General features: G+C 40.4%; 1 protein-coding gene across 13 annotated transcripts in view; it reads left to right on the top strand.

The window, feature by feature from the left end:
- LOC311034799 (NACHT, LRR and PYD domains-containing protein 12-like) overlaps window positions 1–16,366 on the top strand; it is a 136,470-nt gene that overhangs the window by 54,867 nt on the left and 65,237 nt on the right. For 2 of the 13 annotated variants that reach the window (XM_084042788.1, XM_084042802.1), the window contains exon 1: window positions 14,980–15,196. The exons of 10 other annotated variants lie outside the window; for them this stretch is intronic. The gene's annotated coding sequence lies outside the window, so the exon portion shown is untranslated. Of the gene's footprint in view, window positions 1–14,979; window positions 15,197–16,366 lie in introns of those variants that run through there. One more of the 13 variants, XM_084042790.1, reaches the window with a different exon arrangement.

Here is a 16,366-nt window from a genome sequence, read left to right as displayed (position 1 = left end):
ACTTCTGCCAATTTTTCAGTGACACAGTGAATTCAATAATAGTTTCTGAAGTATCGGCTATCCTAACGTTCCATAAAGATGAAAACCAGTAAATGATAGGTGCGTGTGTCTCACTCTCTAATGAGGTTCACTAAAATAACCCATGAATGTGGCCAAAGATTAGGCCAAAATAGCCCATACAATTCATTTTCCCATTCATTTTCATTGCAGCTTCTACCTGTTGACTGAAAGCTTGTTTATGCCTCCAAATAACTTGATTTCATTCTTGAGGGTTATATTTATGGAATCAAATAAAATGACACACACACCGTCCACACTTGCACAATAGGGACAACTTTATTTAAGCAATGTTTCGGTCAATATACCTTCTTCAGGCAGAGATGCCTGGAGAAGGTATATTGATCGAAACGTTGTTTAATTCAAGTTCAAGTGTGTGTGTGTGTGTGTGTGTGTGTGTGTGTGTGTGTGTGTGTGTGTGTGTGTGTGTGTGTGTGTGTGTGTGTGTGTGTGTGTGTGTGTGTGTGTGTGTGTGTGTGTGTGTGTGTGTGTGTGTGTGTGTGTGTGTGTGTGTAAAATACCAGCCATTAGTACAAGCCATTATAGGCTACAAGTGTCAGCTCATTGTTTTTATATTTGGCAGCTTGGGCCATGATGTCCACAGGCTGGTGGTCAGGGGTCAGAGGTCATGATGTCCACAGGCTGGTGGTCAGGGGTCAGAGGTCATGATGTCCACAGGCTGGTGGTCAGGGGCTTGAGGATTATGGGGTTGTCCAAGTGTAATATAAGGCAAAGCAGCTTGCAAAATATTGCTCAATCTCCTCCATTATAGGCAGTCGCTCTATTTGGAGGAGAAGGTGCTTCCTGTACCCATAGTTTTTCTCTGGTGTTGGTAACATGGCAGACTGAAGTGTATGACCGATTGACTGTGAATAAGTTCATGTGCATTTGTTTATATTCTGGTGTTGTTTGTGTTTGGATTCAAGCACTGAGACACATGTTGTTTCCAGTGTGTGGGACTACTGAAAAATATTTGTGCCCTTGTAATGTATTTTATAAATGTGGACTCAAAGAAAGAAATTGAAGTGTGTGCCTGTGCGTGTGCGTGTTCCTCTGGTCTTGAGCTCTAATGTTTAAAGGTGGTGCAAGTGATATTTCTTTGTTAAAATAATTGTTGAACAATATTCCACTTAGTGTGGTAAACAGTGTTGCTATGCTCATTTGGGAAGTGCTTGCACTGTATTTTAATGACGTGATGCGCACGCCGCTTAACACCTACAGTACAGGTCACACAATGGACAATTGATATGCATATAGGCTTATTCCTATGTTAATGTACCTGGCGTGAGTCGGGAGCCTTTGTAAACTTTGTTGAAGTGTGAATTTAAAGTAGTTTTAAATCTATGCGTGTGTGCCGTGCAAGGCCGTCCAGTGAGCATTGCACCCCTGGTGGTAAATACAGCATAGTTTTTGTATCTATATATCATTAGTGCGGTTGCCTCAAAGACCACCACTGTATGGCATTAATTATTATTATTATTGTTATTATTATTATTCGCTTCCAAAGTTATTGGGAGGGGCCTACTTTACAAACAAGTGGTAAAACTTATGAACACTGTCATTTGTGTGTCATGTGTCACCAACCAGCTGATAATGACCAACGTGCACGGTGCAGTGCTGCTGACGTTAGTTGGTAGCATACTGAAGTGTAAATAATACTTTGGTAGCATATTGCAAGTGTAAATAATACGTTGGTAGCATAGCTGTAAGTGTAAATAATATGTTGGTAGAGTAGAATAATACGTGGCACTCCCTTTTGAAGACAAGTCAAAACATACATTATATGCTGGCTCCAGGACAGTGTTGCCATGTCTGCTTTTTATAAGCGCCTTTGCTAGTTTTTTTCTGTAAAGGTGCTTGTAAATATTGCCGGTTGTATTTTTTGGGGCTTTTTTCTAAAGTGTAGTTGCTTATCTGGGCTTGATCCCTAATCTTGTTTAAACCAGTGGTTCTTAGACATTTCCATGGCAAGATCCCCAATATTTATTCAAACGGTTTGTTTAAAGATCTACAAGCTCACAATGAGTCGCATCGCGACATGTCTGTCAGACAGACTGACTGACTGTCTGTCTGTCTGAGCTTGTAGATCGGCTGTTTTTAGCCTTCTTTTGGGCTTTTTTTCATAGACCTGGTTGCATATTTCTCTGTCAGAATCTGGCAACACTGCTCCTAGAACACGTGCTTCTGTTCACACCACATGTCACAAAGTAAACAAGGTTTTTCAAGGACACTGAACCTTGAAAAACTAGTCCAGAGGCCCTGAGGGGATTAGTCATGTAAACTGCAATTATGAATTAATCGTGTAAAACTGTAATTATAAGGCATTATGTCGTTTTAAACAGGAAGCAGCTGCTTCCTCTTGTTTAATGAGAAGTGTAACTGCAGTCTCAACAATAACAGGACATGAGGGAATGAGGTGGAACAGAGTTATTTTAAAGTTGTAGTTCACATGTACTTTTTAAATCCTCAGAGAAATCTACCTCTGATCATTCAGTGATGTTGCTAGGTTTTCAATGTAATGGGTCCTGGGACCCACAGGTGGTCAATGGGTCCCAGAATAATTGTATGGGTCCCCAATAAAATGTTGTTCTTGTCCTAGTTGGTTACTTTTGATGCAGTAATGGTCTTTTTTCTTTTCTTTTTTAAAAGGTGTTAAAAGGGTCTTAAAAGTCCTTAAATTGTGACTTCACTGTCACCCTGGGACCCTCCCAAAATCATGTGGGGACCCCCCTGCGGATCCCTACCCACAGGTTGAGAACCACTGTCCTAATGTACATTCTGTATGCACTACTTCTTGGAAAGTAACAAACTCAGCATACAGGGTACTGATAGAGCTGTTATTTTTCCTTATCAACCATATGTATAGATACTTATGCATGGCAGAAACATCACATCAGTATGTATATAAAGTACCGGTAACTTTCATCAAAGGCGACAAGGAAAAACCAGACTCAGGACACAGGCAGCCATTGGATGTAATGAAAGTCTATTATTCAGAGAGAGAGAGTAATGGAAGGTTACAGTATCAGCAGGTTCACGCATCATCGGTCGTCGCCTCTCTCTGCCGTTAAACAGAGAAAGCACTGGACTTTAACAGCGTCCAGTAACATAAACATATGACATCATTGAAGATACATCAAGCGTCCAGCCGTCAGAGGGGTTATCCTGCTATTGGTGGATAGTGATGATTACGTCGTCGTCAGATGAGGATGATGATGGTAGATGATGAAGATGATGAAGATGGTGTGACAGTTTATCTTTGAACAAACAGCGTCCACATGTCTCGAATAACACGTTGACCTCGGGTCTGACCTGTCACTGGTCAGTGATGACTTCAGTGGCGCTGAAGGAATTGTTAGCAGAGAAGAACATCGAGATACAGTGTTCTCAAAACAACTGATAGCCACAGAACGCCTGTAGCTAGTTTGACCTTGCATAGACAGAGACAGGAGAAATAGGGTACATGACAGAATTAGGCCAATATGAGCAGCATTATATTAATTTGACATTTAAAGCAGGTTAAGGGCACTAGACAAATTATGATCAATCAAAATAACTCCATCAAGCCTACATCTTATCATGATTTGGATAGGGTCAAAGGGCAAGTTGATCAAGTCTTGTACCTTGTGACATTATTCAAACCAAATCAGACACAGACAGGTAAACCTTACAGTGAAGGATACAGAGTTTTAAATGACTTAAGGGCAAAAATAAATGGTTTAGTTATTCAGATAACATACACATTTTTTTACTTCAAAAGGACTGTATAATTTATTCAGATATTAATTCAAATTTTTTACTTCTTCAAAAGGACTGTATACTTTATTCAGATATTAATTCAAAATTGTACTTCAAAAGGACTGTATATAATGGTTATTTTATTCAATTAGGAAGCAAAACATGGTTATATTTCATGACATTTTAAGACACCACACAAGTTTTCCCTTGCAATTTGCAAATAACTTTATTATAATTCAAAAAAAAATCTCAGCTAATGTACTGTCCCAACAAACCTTTTCAAAATATGTTTAGATTTGATCAATTTTAGCACCGTTAATGACCCTTAGCCCGTTTCTGTTGATAGAGTGAGAGAAAACTAACCAGTCTGACAAGTTTTCAAATAATCTGACAAGAGACCTACGTCACTTTGTCAAAGACGATTCTGGACACGTTCAGAAAAAGAAAAAGTTACCCTCCTCGTTGTGAAGCTGCGGTCCAGTGCTTTATTTAACAAGTTGACCTGTAGGTCCAAGTATTTGAAAAATGGAACGGTACACTCCTGATACCTGTATTTATTACATCATTTTACACTTTATTTAGGGAAAAACTCACGTGGAATGGTCTTAAAACTCAAGAAATACTTCCCGATTGCATCATGTAGGCATGGGGGCATCAAACATCTATCCAAGACATTAGTTGAAATCTGTAAGATAGATGGAAATCAAATTTACTGTTTGGCATGAGACCTACAGTTGACTATAGTATGAAACAGAGTTTAAAACAGTTTGGAATAAAATTAAAGTTTTAGCCCTGTATGTCACAATTAGCAGGTATTGTGACATTATTGTTGTCCAGGAATTGGATTAATGGAGTGGCTTACATTCTCGTTCTAAAATGAAACAAAGACAAACAAAGCACATTAAACATTGAAATCAAATCATATTTAAATCAAGTATTCATCAAACTCCCCTCTATTTGACACCCATATATCTGTAATATAGTGTGTGTCAGAGGATGAATTTGTTGATGAGAAAGAAAAGAAAATCAAACTGAAAATCAAGAGAAAAAAAATAAATAAAATTACAAAAAAATTAAAGTTATAATTAAAATATTTAAAATTAAAATATAACAATGAAAAATAAGGAATAAACATCTTTGTTCTGAAGAGTATATTAGAGTTAGGTAAAGTACACCAAAATAAATGGAAATTAAAACTTTTTTCCAAAAAGAGCAGATCTACCAGCTCAAAAAAATCTTAAGTTAAAATGATAAAATATTTTCAAAACTTTTAAAATAATTAAAAATGACTTTATAATAAACTTAATATTATAGTTAATTTTTTCCAATATTGATATTAGAACATATTGAATCGTATTAGGGTTAATTTAACTGAGATGGGTTGAATGAAGTTGAACAATGGAGGCCAGGTCGTTGCCAAGCAACGTGGCAGTTACTAACACTTCCTGCTGAAGGAATTATAGGTAATAGAGTTTTAGAGACCAGAGTGGCAAACTAATTTTAACTGACTGGAGAAGGATTGAAATTTGGACTAAAATTGTTAGAGAACGAGCGAGACAGACACGCATTCAAACATTCATGCCTGCATAGCTGAATCGCTCACACACAGAAAAGAGAGAAAGATAAACAGAGAACTTTCACCTTACGCTCTCTCACTCCCTTGCACTCACACACTGGCGGATCCACACAGAGAGAGAGAGAGATAGAGAGAACAAAAAAACAATCGTTCATTAATACACACAGACATACCGAACATACATATTTCAGCGACAAACTAAATTTGGAATGAGAAATATTTTACTGACTGGGTTCAGTATTAGGCTACTTATTAGTTTAAATTATAAAAAATATTTAAAACTTAGAATTTAAAACTTAGGATTTAAAACTTATTATTAAGGCAAAATATATTCACTGGTTCAAAGGAATATAAAATGTATTATTAAGGCATTTAAAACGTATTGTTTAAAGCTCAATATATTAAATGGATGGATGATTTAACCTACAGTGGTCAAAATAAAACCGGTCAAAGGTAAAAAAAAATCTATATACTCACTCCCGCACCACCATGGCTGTATCTGGCATACTGTATCTGATATACTGTATCTGGCATACTGTATCTGATATACTGTATCTGATATACTGTATCTGGCATACTGTATCTGATATACCGGAGGTGGTGAGAGAAAGAGAGACAGATAAGATATAGTAATCAATACGAAATCCACCAAAACAGAAGGAACTAAATATAACCTAGTAACATAGCAGGTAAGAAATCGCTGAAACGACCTTAATAAATGACCACAGATAAGAGAATTTATGAGACATTAGGAATGTCTTCCCAGGAATATAAGGTGAATTTAAAAACAGGCTGATAATTTATGAGACAAATAGTTCGGTAAAGACATTAAAATAAAAATAAAGAAAAAGGTATACTCATCAGATCAAGGTTCACATGGAGAAGTTACTTGGAGATCCCAATCACTGGATCATGGTAAAATAAAATAAAAATATATACATACCGAATCAATGGTTCAGGGATCCTGACTCCGATGGCTGGACCATGTGGAATTTGAGACATGTCGAGAGTCACAGGGCAAGTCCAAAGGTCCAGCGATCGCGTCCAGGTCCAAAACAAAATAAATAAAATAAAAAATGTGATACTGTTCAAAGATAACCTTCATCTGAATAGAAGTGATACATCGTTACACCCAAGGCTGGTTCGTTTGATACGTATTAAAACATGGTCTGCCAGGGGAAGAGAGTCTGACCGTACAGTTCCGGTCAATAGCTCAGTTCCCCCCGTCCACCCTGTTTTAAACATATCCGGCATCGATTTGGACCAATTGATAGAGCTGTTATTTTTCCTTATCAACCATATGTATAGATACTTATGCATGGCAGAAACATCACATCAGTATGTATATAAGTACCGGTAACTTTCATCAAAGGCGACAAGAAAAAAACAGACTCAGGACACAGGCAGCCATTGGATGTAATGAAAGTCTATTATTCAGAGAGAGAGAGTAATGGAAGGTTACAGTATCAGCAGGTTCACGCATCATCGGTCATATAAGTACCGGTAACTTTCATCAAATAGTCCATGGGCCAGACGAGAAGTCAGGGACACGTAAGGTGGCAAAATCTCTTTGGCACCATTTTGTTTGTAGGGTCCATATAAGTACTTTGAAACATGATAACCTTTTCAAATGAGTAGCTTTAATACTTTTTTAGGACATTCATGTTTTTGCCATTATCTACCCACATTCATTATCTGCACAGTAGTTCTGTACCTGGCCTATAGAACCGTTCGCAATTTGGTGTTAGGAGAATTTCTCACTTGAACTGAGTCAATGGGTACCTAGACATGAAAAATCACAGAGGTGCTCATCCGCCATAGTGCCACAAATGGCGTAATGGCCAAATGGCCGCCATCGGCTATGATGAAAATCCAAGACCTTGGCCATAGCTTGGCCATTGTTAGGACTAAAAACGGGTGTAATAAGACTAATTAAACTAATTCTGGCATTTATAATTCCTTTCTGATATTGTTTTGACCATTAAGGAGCATCTTGTCATTGAAATATGTAAGTCAATGCAATTTTTCAATAACTCAATTACTCAATAATGTTGTTCTTTCATTGTATTTTTTTTTTCAATAATGATTTGTTTTATTTATAACAAAAGACATACACATGAGATATATAACAATTATAAATATTTTATTATTTTAATTAGGTGTTGAAATGAGCAAATAAGAGTGATTTAGACCTACAAAATGATATACAAATAAAATCGTAACTCAAAATCAAATAACAATTCCTCTCAAAGTGCACCATATATGTGCATGCTGGTTAGTGTGATGGACTTTTACAGGATGGATTTTAAAATTTTCCATGGCAGAATATGATGCATGGAACTCCAGCAGCATGGCACCCACATCGGCGAGTGTCACACTTGCCTGAATACTTGCATACTGTGAGCAGACTTGGTGGTAAGGCCTTCAGACACTTAGATGGCAGGAGTGTACCAAAGTGCTCCTCCCATCCATGTTCCATTGGTGCTAGTCTTGCCTGAGGTTCCTTGGCTGTCGCAACAGGTCGCAAGCCCTATGCACCAGAAAGGCACCTTGGATGCGGCCTCTGATCACACTACTTGTGGGAGGGAGAGCATCCATTCCAGCATTGGCACTGGTATAGTTTTCTACCCTGAGGTCATCAAATGTCTTGCTGTTGTACTTGAACTGGCCCCTGCCCAGACACGCACCAAGTACTTCTCTGTCAACGCTGTGTCAGGTCAAGGTGTCTGCCTCTCCAAAGATTGTCAGATATTGCACTGGGTCAGAAGCCATAGCTGCATGTTTGGTCCCCACCTTACTAATGCAGTCATCTCCAGTCAGGATATGTGCCTTGATCACTGTCTTGGCTAGTGGTGCTCCAAGATGAGAGACTGCTTGATGCAGTGGGAGGATGCGCCGCTTTTCACCAGTGCCATACTGCTGCCAGATCTCCTTCATCCTCAGTGCTTGGAAGTATATGGGGTGTAGTATAGCAGTAATGTGAAGGTGTGTGTGTCATTGGAGACAATTACAACTCTTGCACTGTTTCACATGAACAGCCCACTCCACATGCACCACCATGGGGCGGCAGTGGCTCAGGGGTAAAGTGGCTGGGTAGAGTGAACTGGAAACCGCAAGGTTCCTAGTTCGATCCCGGGCTCCCCCAGAGCTCAAGTGTCCTTGAGCAAGACATTGAACCCCTAATTGTTCTGAGCAGGTTGGTGCCTTGCATGGTTTCCTCCGCCATCGATGTGTGAATGTGTGTGTGTGAATGGGTGAATGTAATGTACAATCTATGTAAAGCGCTTTGGATAAAAAACGCTATATAAATGCACCATTTAGTATTTACCACCAGCCTGTCAGCTTCAGCACCAATGGCTGTCCTGGAACTTATGGCCTGCAAGTGTGTACGGACCTGCAAGCTTCCAGACTGTTCCTGCCTTGCCAACAAATTAAAGTGCACAGAAATGTGCAAGCTACAAACCTGCAGCAATCAGAAGGAAGAGGAGGAAGATGAAGTGGAACTGATTGATTATGATGATGATAATGATGACGGTGACGAATACTGAAGAATTGATATTGGTATGACAGTTATGATGATGATGATGATCATCATTGATTAAAGTACCTCTCAAGCCTACTCCATAAACTGACTCTGTCACAGACCCTGTGGTCCACAGACTTGGACCTCCTCTCTGTCCCCAAGGCAAACAAGCGAACCTTGTTCTGAACCATGTTCTGAACCTTGTTCTGAAGGCTCTGTCGGGGACAGAGCCTTCTGTGTGGCAGCCCCCACCCTGTGGAACTCTCTCCCAATAGGGATTGGTCAAGCTCCTGCTCCATGCTCATGCAACACTGGACTCCTAAGGCTGTGTGTCTTGAAAAGACACCTATTCTCTCAGGCTTATGGCATATAGTTGTTTGTTGTTTTGTTTGTTAGTTTGTCTGTTGGTTGTTCATTGTTTTTGAAAGGCGCTATATAAATTCAAGCTACTATTATTATTATTTTTTGTATTATTATTAAAGTGAATGAAAGAGAGAAATGTATTTTCCCCCCCTCTGTATCACGTGTTCTGTTCAAAAAAAGTGCAAAATACAAAACTAGAATTTGCAAATGTTGCACTTGAGTGACCCCGATTAGTGAAAATGCTGTTCACAACGTGAAGTGTTGTGAGTTTGTAGACATGCCATTTGCTGAATGTTTGCCCCAGAATAGGCATGCTAGGGTTCATGTGGTTAAATAAGTGAATGAAAGAGATTGAATAATGTTTTTTTCCCTCTGTATGACATGTTCTATTCAAAAAAGGTTAGGCGATTTTTTCATTCTTTGGATCTATGGTTGGTGTCTTTGAAGGCTGATAACTAGGACTAAGCTACTACTTAGGAAGGGTTATCATGTTGAAATATTATCTAGGGATATAGACCTTTTCAAAATACCAAACTAGAATTTGCCACCTTGAGTGTCCCTGATTAGTGAAAATTCTGACCTGGGCCCATGGACTAAAAGGCGACAAGGAAAAACCAGACTCAGGACACAGGCAGCCATTGGATGTAATGAAAGTCTATTATTCAGAGAGAGAGAGTAATGGAAGGTTACAGTATCAGCAGGTTCACGCATCATCGGTCGTCGCCTCTCTCTGCCGTTAAACAGAGAAAGCACTGGACTTTAACAGCGTCCAGTAACATAAACATATGACATCATTGAAGATACATCAAGCGTCCAGCCGTCAGAGGGGTTATCCTGCTATTGGTGGATAGTGATGATTACGTCGTCGTCAGATGAGGATGATGATGGTAGATGATGAAGATGATGAAGATGGTGTGACAGTTTATCTTTGAACAAACAGCGTCCACATGTCTCGAATAACACGTTGACCTCGGGTCTGACCTGTCACTGGTCAGTGATGACTTCAGTGGCGCTGAAGGAATTGTTAGCAGAGAAGAACATCGAGATACAGTGTTCTCAAAACAACTGATAGCCACAGAACGCCTGTAGCTAGTTTGACCTTGCATAGACAGAGACAGGAGAAATAGGGTACATGACAGAATTAGGCCAATATGAGCAGCATTATATTAATTTGACATTTAAAGCAGGTTAAGGGCACTAGACAAATTATGATCAATCAAAATAACTCCATCAGGTACAAACTAACATACAAAGTTCATAATGATATGAAAAAGATCATTTACACTTTACAGAAGCAGACATATTTAGGAACTAAAGAACAACAGCCCTATGTGGAAGAAAATATAGATGGAGCAGAGATATTTGTTTAAGAAAAGTAGATGTTTGCAAGTATTTATTGCTCAAGTGTTTTCTTTTTACAAAGTGGGAGACAGTGTAGGAGAGACAGACAGTAGGACAGCTGAGAATGAGACAGTGTAGGAGAGACAGACAGTAGGACAGCTGAGAGTGAGACAGTGTAGGAGAGACAGACAGTAGGACAGCTGAGAGTGAGACAGTGTAGGAGAGACAGACAGTAGGACAGCTGAGAGTGAGACAGTGTAGGAGAGACAGACAGTAGGACAGCTGAGAGTGAGACAGTGTAGGAGAGACAGACAGTAGGACAGCTGAGAGTGAGACAGTGTAGGAGAGACAGACAGTAGGACAGTTGAGAGAGAGACAGTGTAGAGACAGACAGTATGACAGTTGAGAGTGAAAAATGCACCCATTTTTTTATTTTTATTTTTATAAAACCAAGAAACTAAGCCATTCACATAAAGTAGTAATAGTTGTAGTAACTGGTGAACTCCACCAGGTCTACAGTACGGTCTACCCAGGGTCTACCCAGGGCTGTGTCAGTTGGGGTGCAGCTGTCCGGACACAAGGAAGCTGTGGGGGGAAATTTGTACGACAGATGATGCAGTTGTTCACTTTTGTGTGTGTGTGTGTGTGTGTGTGTGTGTGTGTGTGTGTGTGTGTGTGTGTGTGTGTGTGTGTGTGTGTGTGTGTGTGTGTGTGTGTGTGTGTGTGTGTGTGTGTGTGTGTGTGTGTGTGTGTGTGTGTGTGTGTGTGTGTGTGTGTGTGTGTATGTACTATGCGTGCGCATGCAGTAGGAAAGCCAAGGGAGAGACAGACAGTAGGAACTCTCTCTCTGAATGAATGCAGAATTATGTGCAGGAGTGGACTTCAATTAACTGACTAAACTTTTTTTATAAAAGGAAAAACCTGTCTCGCACCACAACATAACCCTCCCCTGTGCCAATGTTGGCATCTGTGCCTTAAGTTGCCTACCCCTCCTATATAGAGACATGCGATTGCAATTAGCTTATAATTGGATGCAGAAAACACATTCCTCTCTGATTATTCTAACAGATATTTTGACTATCTACTCATCTAATCCTTTTTTTCCTCCTTTTTGTGGTGGTGAGTCAAACAATGCTTCCAACAAAGATCAGCCTCACCGGAGTTCTCTGGCTGCTTAACAGCTCATTCAGTGCCACAGCCAAAATTCATTGTAAAAAAAAAGTCGTATTTTACGTCCAGTGGCACTAAATGAGTTAACTCATGAGTTAACTCATTTAGTGCCACTGGACGTAAAATACGTCCTATGTAATAAGCCCTGTGCCACAGGACGTAAAAAACGTCAAAAATAAATAAAAAAATCATAATTTTTAATTTATTTTTATTGTTTTGGAAAAAAAAAATCAGAACCCAAGATATGATGATTTGAAAATGTTCTGCTCCATTCACTTCTTGTTTAACTTCTTACTGAAAAAGGCTGTATCTCGGCTCCTAAGCCCTTTTTTTTTTACAATGAATTTTGGCTGTGGCACTGAATGAGCTGTTAAGCAGCCAGAGAACTCCGGTGAGGCTGATCTTTGTTGGAAGCATTGTTTGACTCACCACCACAAAAAGGAGGAAAAAAAGGATTAGATGAGTAGATAGTCAAAATATCTGTTAGAATAATCAGAGAGGAATGTGTTTCCTGCCCCCCCCCCCCCCCCCGACCCCGCTTGTGTGTGTGTGTGTGTGTGTGTGTGTGTGTGTGTGTGTGTGTGTGTGTGTGTGTACATTCTAACTAAACATTCCTGTGGTCTGGCACCTCTAATCAATCGCACATTTTGTGCGACACTGTCATATGGTGAAGCAGGACATTAATTAATTAATAGGAAAAAAAAAGTTGAGTTATGTGGAAATATGACGTTTCCGCCTGACAGTGACCATAAGTATGTAGGATGTTTCCAGTTTGCCGCCCAGTGTGGTTTAGAATACTTATATTGAGTACTGTGCTCCGTCATTTAATATACTCAGAGCAGAGCATGTGAGCGGAGCTGGGTTGAAATGCCGCTCCACGCTCCAGGGGGCTGTTGTCACGTCCTCTCTCCACTCATGTTAATCCCCAAACACCCCTGTGTGTGACATAGAATGGCGAAATACGGCATTCATTTACGGAAAAAGATAAAATACAGTGATGAGAGGTGTCTGCCCTCTGACAGTATATGCAATGTGTCCCTCTGAGTGAGTGTGGAAATATAGTGGGTAGTGGCCCTCTATCATCATCAAAGTTACATCACCCCTGACCTAGAGGTACAGCAACTACGATGCAAAACACGCCATCCAAGTGTCCTTTTTACGTGGGCATTGACTTTTTTAAGACGGACAATATTAAATCCTGTTGCTTAATGATTAATCACCAGGTTCGAGAGAGCTAGGGGGGACTCACAAAGCAGGTGTGGTTCAGCCAAAACCAGTTGCTGTATAAACATAACTGACACAAGGAATTTATAAACTGTACGGATGATGGATACATTTGAATGAAATATTAAGAGATCAGGGACGTGCACTGTGCTCTTCTGTTGCAGCATTTAGGATTTCTTAGTGTCTAACCGTGTGACCAGTCATGCTCAAACATGTGGTGTGCGGCTTGGAGTGGCAGGCGGTCCTCGCTCATAGTTCTGCCCCTACCGTTTTATAAACCTGTTCCCCGCTACGTAAAGAATTGTCCCGATCCACTCCGCTCACATGCTTTGACTCAAAGCTAGACAAGGGGCCTGTCTGGCAAATTTTCCAACTTAGCAAAAACAGGCAAAGTAGAAAAGCACCTGGAGCCCAGACGGGCCCCTTGGGATTTGTTTGCACAGGGTCCAAATATTCTCCAAAATTTCCGCTGCTCACTTGAGGCTAAATATTTAGTTTTGCTGTCCTTTCTGGTTGCCTTTGGCCCCTGCACCTTCTGTATGCTGGTTGTTGATGGCACATGGTCACTACACATGCTTTAAACCCATGTCGTTATATCATTGGTATAATAAAAACCCTTACCTTACATTAGAAGATATAGTCCTTTGCTTTGTAATGTAGTCCAGAATGTTCACTTGTGTGTCAAAATGGTTCCATGTTTTATCAGTATCCTACGTGTTTTCATTTGCCATGACCCACCACTTGAATCCAGTAGTGGGGGAGGGGGAAAATAAGTCCAAGTAATATATTACAGTGGTTCTCAGAGTGGGGTGTTTTAATAAAGCATCACGATTCATCATGGTTTTAAAGTTGTTTTTCCCATGATGATATAGATATATCTAGACAGTGCCGCAATAATATGTTGCTTTTCAGGTTCAGTGTGTGTTCAGGTCCTGTCAAGTGTGCACTTTTTATAGCATTCTGCAGTCCCATGTATACAGCTTACTTGTGGTACACATACAGTACAAGAAAGGTAACATGCAGAGGCTTAAAGTGTCCTACAATGTTGCCCTGAGGATATTACTTAAGGTCCCTAGATGGCACTTGGAATCCACACATGTGAGGCTCTCCTAAGACACTCTATGTATGGATTCATGTCTCGCCTGGATGAGTCCCAGAACATTATTATTGAGGATAGAGTCAATCCTGGGAAGAGCTGTCTCCGGTACTCGTCCAGGCTATGTTTTTTAATGTTTTTTCTTCACCTCATCCCTAAAGTTTTTTGCATTACCTTTTACTTTGTCTTCGTCATTTAGTATTCCATATTCTATGAATGATGTATAAGCTTGATGCTTCAGAACAAAGGGTAATGCAAACCAAACAAACCACGACCAAAACAACAAGGCAATTCCTTAGTGATGCCAACCGGCACGGTGGTGTCAGGTTACGGGGGAGTGCTGATGTTGTTTCTCTCAATGTCCGTGGCATGGCCGTGCATACTTCCTTTTCACTTAATATGCAGCTGACGAATGCATTGATAATATAATATAAGCTGATATTGGCAGACAACTGTCTCTCACGCTGGAATAAAGCCTAGAAATTCCCTAATGCAGTGCAGGGGGTTTTCTATAGGGGGAAATAACGGTTTAATTCAGTGACTTCAGTGGGTCAAAAGGGTCTTATTCATTTAAGAAAAGCTTTTAGTTTCTGTCTGACTTTTGTTGATTTGTAACAAGGCTGGGACTATGAACAAAACTCCTGTGCAAGCTACCAACACATAAGTAATGGTTGTTTTCTATAGAGGAAAATGTAGGAGAGACAGACAGTAGGAAAGCTGAGAGAGAGAGACAGTGTAGGGGAGACAGACAGTAGGAAAGCAGAGAGACAGACAGTGTAGGAGAGACAGGAAAGCTTAGAATGTCTGTCTGTCCTCTGCATGAGACATTTCCTCCTCCTGCTCTTTTCCCTCCTCCTCCTCCTCATTATATGCTCTTTCACAGAAGAACACACATGTCGGGGCACAGACGAGAGGAAAAAAACGTTTTTGTTTGTTTATTTATTTATTTTCCCCTACGTTGGTGAAGCGAGAGAGAGACGGAAAGAAAGAACATAGACAGATGGTGAGCGAGGAAGAGGGAGAGCGAGAGAGAGAGAGAGAGAGAGAGAGAGAGAGACAGAGAAAGAAAGAGAAGACGGACATTTTGTTTTGGACATTTCTGACAAGAGTGAGTAAGAAAATATCTATCAAATCTAAAACTAAGAAACTAAGCCATTCACATAAAGTAGTAATAGTTGTAGTAACTGGAAAAGTGCGCTCCTCAGAGCGCAGAACTCCACCAGGTCTGGTTTTCATGGGATGCAGCTGTCAGGACACGATTAAGCTGCGGGTGGGAGTTTGTACGACAGATGATGTTTACTTTTGTGATGCTTCACTCAACTAGAGTGAACAAAACAACTGCATTGCACATTTGTGGCAAAGCTCTTGCACAGTTCTCTGTGGTTGCAAACATGCCTATACTCTGACTGGGTTGCTGGCTGGCTGGCTGTCTGTCTGCCTGTCTCTCTCTCTCTCTCTCTCTCTCTCTCTCTCTCTCTCTCTCTCTGAGGCGTGTAGCGCAGCAACATTACAAGGGGTGTGCTGTGGCCTAGGGGGGCGTCATATGAACGGCAGCAGCATTTAACACTTTGTGTGCACTTGTTTACAAACTACGCATTGGACAAAAAAAAAACCTGTGTTCCAATGGATCTAATGGTTACTATTTAGTCACAAGCTCTTTTCATTTGTTTCACTTTTCATTGGTTCAATATTTATAAAACTCACAGACACACTTAATCGTTTTAACTTTAACTTTCAGAATCTTTCGAAAGTTGCATAATTAGCCGATCTACAAGCTCACAATATGTTGCGATGCGACCCGTACCAGCTTGTAGATCAGCCACTTTTGTGCGACAGTCATATGGCGAAGTAGGACATTCATTTACAACAGAAAAACAGTTATGTGGAGATATGGGGTTTCCGCCTGTCAGCAGCCATATGTAGGGTGTTTCAAGTTTGCCTCCCAGTGTGGTTTAAAATGCTTTGATGGAGTACTATGCTCTGTCATTTAATATACTCAGAGCAGAGCATGTTAGTGGAGCTGAGCGGCTGGTAAATGCCACGTTCCACGCTACAGTAGGCTGTAGTCGTGTCCGCTATACGACAACAGGTATTGTTGCTGGGTGTCTTTTGGCACAAATGCGTCAGTATAGAGAGCCTAGGTGGACAGCAACTATGATGCTGCTTTTTTAAGACGGACAATATCAAATCCTTTCGGTTAATGATTAATCACCAGGTTCGAGAGAGCTAGGGGGGACTCACAAAGCAGGTGTGGTTCAGCCAAAACCAGTTGCTATAA

This window comes from Gymnoscopelus microlampas, assembly GCF_963454915.1.
Source record: "Gymnoscopelus microlampas genome assembly, chromosome: 19".
Taxonomy (NCBI): domain Eukaryota; kingdom Metazoa; phylum Chordata; class Actinopteri; order Myctophiformes; family Myctophidae; genus Gymnoscopelus; species Gymnoscopelus microlampas.
The sequence above is the reverse complement of the archived record's forward strand: the minus strand, read 5'-3'. Positions and strand labels throughout refer to the sequence as shown.